The sequence below is a fragment of the Pogona vitticeps genome, chromosome 1 (assembly GCF_051106095.1).
Source record: "Pogona vitticeps strain Pit_001003342236 chromosome 1, PviZW2.1, whole genome shotgun sequence".
In the NCBI taxonomy this organism is placed as follows: Eukaryota; Metazoa; Chordata; class Lepidosauria; order Squamata; family Agamidae; genus Pogona; species Pogona vitticeps.
Window position 1 is genome coordinate 265,429,137 of NC_135783.1, and position 6,000 is coordinate 265,435,136.

Here is a 6,000-nt window from a genome sequence, read left to right on the forward strand (position 1 = left end):
CCCCAAAAAACTTATAGAAGCCGACATTACCCCCTTGATTTTTCTCCATATATTTAAACAAGCTTGATGAAGCCACCCTTTTCCCCCACCTTAATTCAGGCCCTGCCTGTTCCTTTTTTCATAGTTTTGAGTCAGTCTCTCTCTCTCTCACACACACACACACACATACACACATCCACCCACCCACCCTCTCTCTCTCCATCCATACATTTTCTACATACATTTTCTACATACATTTAAATAAGCTTGATGAAGCCCCCCCCCCGGTCTCTCACATCTTCCTTCCCTTCCTTCCCTCATTAACTGGATCCTTTCCCTCCTCCTGCTTGTTTGCAGTCATCTCTGGTGGAAGCATTCATTCACAAGCCCCGGATTGGTTGGCTGCCCAGGACTATTCCACAGCTGTAACCAATCAAGCAGGCTTATCTCCGATCTCTGAAAGAATGGATTTACAAGTGCCCTCCTACAACCAAGGAAGTAACAGGGAGAGGTGGCTTACAATTTGAGGTTTGGCTGCAGGGGTGGGGGTGGGAGGGACGGGGTAGCGCTCTGCTCATTACCCCCAGAAATTTCACTTTTACCCCATTTGGGGTAATTTACCCATTCCCAGACCACTGCATTAGATAATGCTCCTGCCTTATTACAAATAAGGCCGAAATTTTCCTGCAGTTGCCTCATTAGCAAAAGGAGTCTATTGTCAATATTTGTAGCCTCTAATTTTGCCCACAATTTTCCCTGGGAATCAAATCAAATGGAGATTTGAAGTCTATAAAAGTCACACATACAGAGAACCCCTCTTAGGAGTGGAATATTTATTCTCTAGATGTTGCAAAACTAAAGCCTGATCTATAGTAACCCTGCCTGCTCTGAATCCAGCCTGTTCCTCAGTGAGGATACTTCCTTCACGTAACCAGTCTTGAAGTTTTCCTAACAGATGTTTCCTGTAAAGCTTGCCAATAGTACTTTTTAGACTTACTGGACGGTAATTTCTCTGATCCGATTTACAGCCTTTCTTAAAGATCGGTACTATAATTGCAAGCCCCCAATCCTTTGGAATAACTGCTGAGCAGTCAATTCATTTAAAGAGTGATGCCAAAACCAGGGCCAACCAATCCAAGTTATCCTGCAGTAAATCAGCCATGATGTAATTGGCACCTGGGGCTTTGCCCTTTTTCATTTGACAAATCAACGAGCTGATTTCCTGCGTGGAAACAGAGAGGCAATCCATTAACCCGACCAGCAGCTCTTGATTTTTAACAGTGATATCTGGGTGCTGAGTAAATACCCCTAAAGTGTGATTCCCACACCCTTACTAGATTACAACTATCATTAATTACAGGGTGAACCATCAGGCCCCGACACAATTCTCCAAAAGGATTTAGTATCCCTTAATTTGGTTGCAACAATTAGCTGATGGCAAGAGTTTCCCTAAACTTTAATCTTTTTAATTAGGGATTTGTACTCTCTCTTCAATATAAACCATTCCTATGGAACTCTTCCCAAACCTTATTCTTTGTACAGTCTATATTTATTCAATAGATCATGTTCACATACAAACACACACACACACACACACACACACACACACCCTGTTAAACCACGGTCATGAGTGTAGATTAAGGGAAGTCTGTGTTCTTTTACTGTTATTCTCACACTTTAAGTAATCTTGAAGAGAATTTAATAATTCCCCATAATTCTCTAGTACAGTACATCTGTGATTGAATGAGCTGTACTAATTAGGTGACTCATCTGCAGATAGGGCTCCGTTTATAGTAACTTTCTTATGGTGTCTCCTTGTTTGGTTGACCATTTTATGTGGGTAGGTCTAATTTCTGCCATCAGGAGTTACTGGATCTTTCTCAGAGGACATTACAGGTTTCCCCCAGGCTAATCTCCAACACCAAAGGTAAGTGATCACTGTTGATGCAGTCATCAATCTTAATATCTGTTATTGCTTCTATCAGGTCCTGTGAGATAATGGCATAGTCTATCGTTGAAGCACCATTGGTTGATACAAAGGTAAATTCCCCAAGCCTGTCACCCTTCACAGTTCCATTTAGGAGGACCAGGTCTAGATTATTAATTATTTGCATAAAGCATAACCCTGCATAATTACAGCCCTGATCCTTTGACAATTTATAGGGGAGAGGGTGGCAGATATTGGTCTCAGATGGTAACCTGTCCCAACGTGCAAAAACGACCTCATCATTGCATCTTGTCCTCACATTAAAGTAGCCTGTAATCGAGGCAGATGGGTAGATCATCAAGTTTACAATATAAACTTCTAAAACAACCCACATCCGCTTAATACACTCCTGCAATTGCTGAGGTGGAATGTAAATACCAATTAACAATAAAACACAGAAATTAAATTTCAGCAGTGGCAATACTAGAGATTTAATCTGTATGGATTGCACAGGCTTGTAGCTTGTTAGATATCATCACATACAGCCCTCCCTTACACCAACCCCCCACCCTTTCACTAGGAGTCGCTTTAAGAACAAATGACACATAGCCATCCAATATCATTTCTTGCTGGGACTCTTGAAGCAGTAAAATGTCAAAATTCTCGATATTCTTTAAAAGAGATATCCACTATTTTGGAGGCCCAGCCCGCAATGTTGCAATAATTTTAATTAAGACTTGCCCCGCGGAGGCGACCAGAGTCCATAGGGACATCTTGTTCCTTCCTCTTGCATCCTCAGTGACCAGAGGTTCATACACCACACCAAGTCTACTATTCAGTAGGACAGTATTTTTATCCCCATGTCAATTACGGTTTGGACCTTCTAGTAATCCACCCCAGCCTGATCTCGCCTATAATCTGCGGTGACGCATATATCTTCTGTGTATTTTTATCTTTAAACCTAAATTATTAATTCTTTCGTGCTTCAAATGCACATTCTTCACAGAGCTGATACCAGCAAGACATTATTTCCTCTTATCTCACGCAGACATGCAAAATTGCTTATTCAGCACAAGTTAACACCGTGTTAATAGTTTTCTCTTTGTCTAAAACACACTAGCAATTTGTGTGAGATGCTGTTAGAATTACCACAAATGTAAGTCCCAGTTGCTTGGTGCCCTGCAGCTTTTTAGATGGCTGTGTGTAAAATAGCCAAAATCCTACTGCTTAATTACATCAATGTTAAGTGCAGTAGCATAAATTGCAGTGGTGATGCCACCAGTTAATGAACTGTCACCTGTAACTCATCGTACACCAGCTTATGCTTACTGGTACATGATAAAGGATGTAAGAGGTGATGTTCACCTGCAGCAATATCGGGCTGCAGTTTATGCTGTTGCACGTATGTGGGTAGCTGGCTAGATAACTCAGTGGTTTAGGTATCTGTCTGTGGAATCAGAGACTGGGAGTTCATTTCCTCACTGTACCTCCAAGGATGAGCCTGCCTGTGTGGCCTTGGACAAGCTGCACACTAGAGAAATGTGCTGTATTCATATCCAGGGGCATATGATTTGTGTTCGTATCCAGGGGATACAAATACAAAGCACAGCAGCCACCACAGCCCCCAGAACCAGCCTGGTCCACTCACTAGGCTTCTTGCAGTACGTGCATCCGTTGGGGGTGACACTGCGCCAATCATGGACCTAGTCTTGTTGGTGCTGCTCCATCTCTCCCCTCAGGAGCTGAGCTGGGAGACTGTTCTTCCCACCTCCTTGCTGGAGTGGTCAGCTGCGAGGTGTGGAAGCACAGGCAGGACTATGTCTGTTATTGGTGTAATGTTATCACCACTGGATGCCTGCATACCAAGGAGCCTGGTTAAGTGCACATCTCTACTGCAGGATGCCCCTAGAAAAAAGGAATGGTAAACCATTTCTGAATACTCTCTATCTAGAAAACCCCAAAAAAGGGTTGCCATAAGTCAGAATTACTTGACAGCACATTATGATGTATGCTGGCATAATTAACAAATAGGATTCTGACTGATATGTAAGGCTTCTGGCTATTGTTAAGTACTAGTTACGTAGCTACTTTGTAGAATGAAAGCTAATGGCAGCAAATTAAGACAAATGGCTATGTATTAGAAGAGGATAAAAAGCAAAATCAGCTTTTCTGTAGTGACATTTGTAAGGCATTTATAAATAGTTGGGTGCCAGCAGTGAGAGAACTAGTCTTCAGCCCTTGTTTTTTCTGTTTTAATCATTAAGGGAGTTTTATGTGTACATTCTGGGAAACATATTTTTGCATTAGAACATATAACTATCTTTGGTTATGAAAATACTCAGATCCTAAATGCAATACTATATTCAAAATTGTGATTTCAGTCCAGAGCATAGCTGCTTCCAAAGTCACTTGTCATGATCCAATGAGAGGATGTCAGGAGCAGACATTTGTAGTTGGTACTTTTTGAGAATCTTTTTCACAAATATATCCTGAAAGTTCATAGACCCTTATATTGATTGACTGTTATCATTTATCTTCAGATATATTTAAAAATTATTTGGTCCGTACCACTGAAACACTAGCATTATATATATAATCTTTAAAATGAGCACTGAAAAAGCAGTCTCAGAATTGCCTGTTTCCACGAGTTCGTTGAACTTTGGTATTCTATACTAATGATCTAGATTCATTAATTGAAGGATGCTTATGAAATGCAGTATTTTAGATCTTTCTTACATTTTTATCAACTTAAAAGTTTAGGATGGGTTACACTGCTCTAAATCCCACATCACTCTGGAGCTGTAGCATCAAGAATTTGGCCCCCCCCCCGATCCCACACAATTGTTAGCATCACTCAGAAACCAGACCCCATAGAGTTTTCCAACCTGAAGGTTCATATCTGGGGAGGATAGCAGTGGTAATATTGTTTTCCCCCTTATTCTGCAGAAGCACTTTTGTCAGAGTGACGTGCTGGAGCCTAGCCATTTTGTCCTAACAAACAACGGGACCAGATTCCATTTTTAGATTGAGGTTTTAATTGTGCAGTGACTTGTTCAAATCTGTAGATATATCTCAGGTCTCCCAGCATGGCAAATAACCAAACATTTTGCACTCACTTTTAATACAAACTCCACAGCTGTAATGCATATATGACACTTATTGTACTTGTGCTTTACTGAGAACCCTAAACTTGCTATACAGTTCTATACATCCATGCTCAACCAGTCAGTCCCACTGAAAGCAATAATTTTAAACTAGGAAACATCACAAGATTGGTATTAAAATATTGTAAAGCATTAGATCAGATTCTGGAAAATAATAAAGAGCTTAATTACTTTGGCTGCCTTTCTGTTGGTGCAACTTGTGGCTGTAATGAGCCATTACAAGAACAATTCATGCATTAACCCAGCATTGTTCTCACAATGGCTGACTAGATGCCTGTGGGAAGCCCACAGACAAGATATGAGTACAGCAGTACCCTTCTATTCATCAACTGCCATTCTATGGCATACTGCCAGCCAAAGAAGCATTTTATAGCTGCAGTCTTATTTTCCAGAGCGCTTTCGCACCCTTCATTCATAGACCTGAGAATATATAAGCAGACACTCATTGACAAGAACATTTGTGTGTGTGTGTGTGTGTGCGCGCGCGCGTGCACACACACACACACACGCACACGCGCACACGCACACACACACACACACACACAGAGTGTTTCCCCAAAAATAAGAAAGGGTCTTACATTAATTTTTGCTCCAAAATGCATTAGGGATTATTTTCAGGGGATGCTTTATTTTACAGTCATGTCATCCTCTGGTTGCTGCACAATGGTGGAGGGCGGGGTTTCACTTAACCGGGGCTTATTTTGGAGGTAGGGCTTATATTACGAGTATCCTGAAAAATCATACTAGGGGTTATTTTCAGGTTAGGTCTTATTTTCAGGGAAACAGGGTGTGTGTGTGTGTGTGTGTGTGTGTGTGTGTGTGTGTGTGTGTGTGTGTGTGCGCGTGTGTGTGCGCGCATGTGTGTGCGCGTGCGTGCGCGCCCGTCCCAAGAGTCTAGAAGGAGAAACCCCATTAAACGCTGCATAAAAA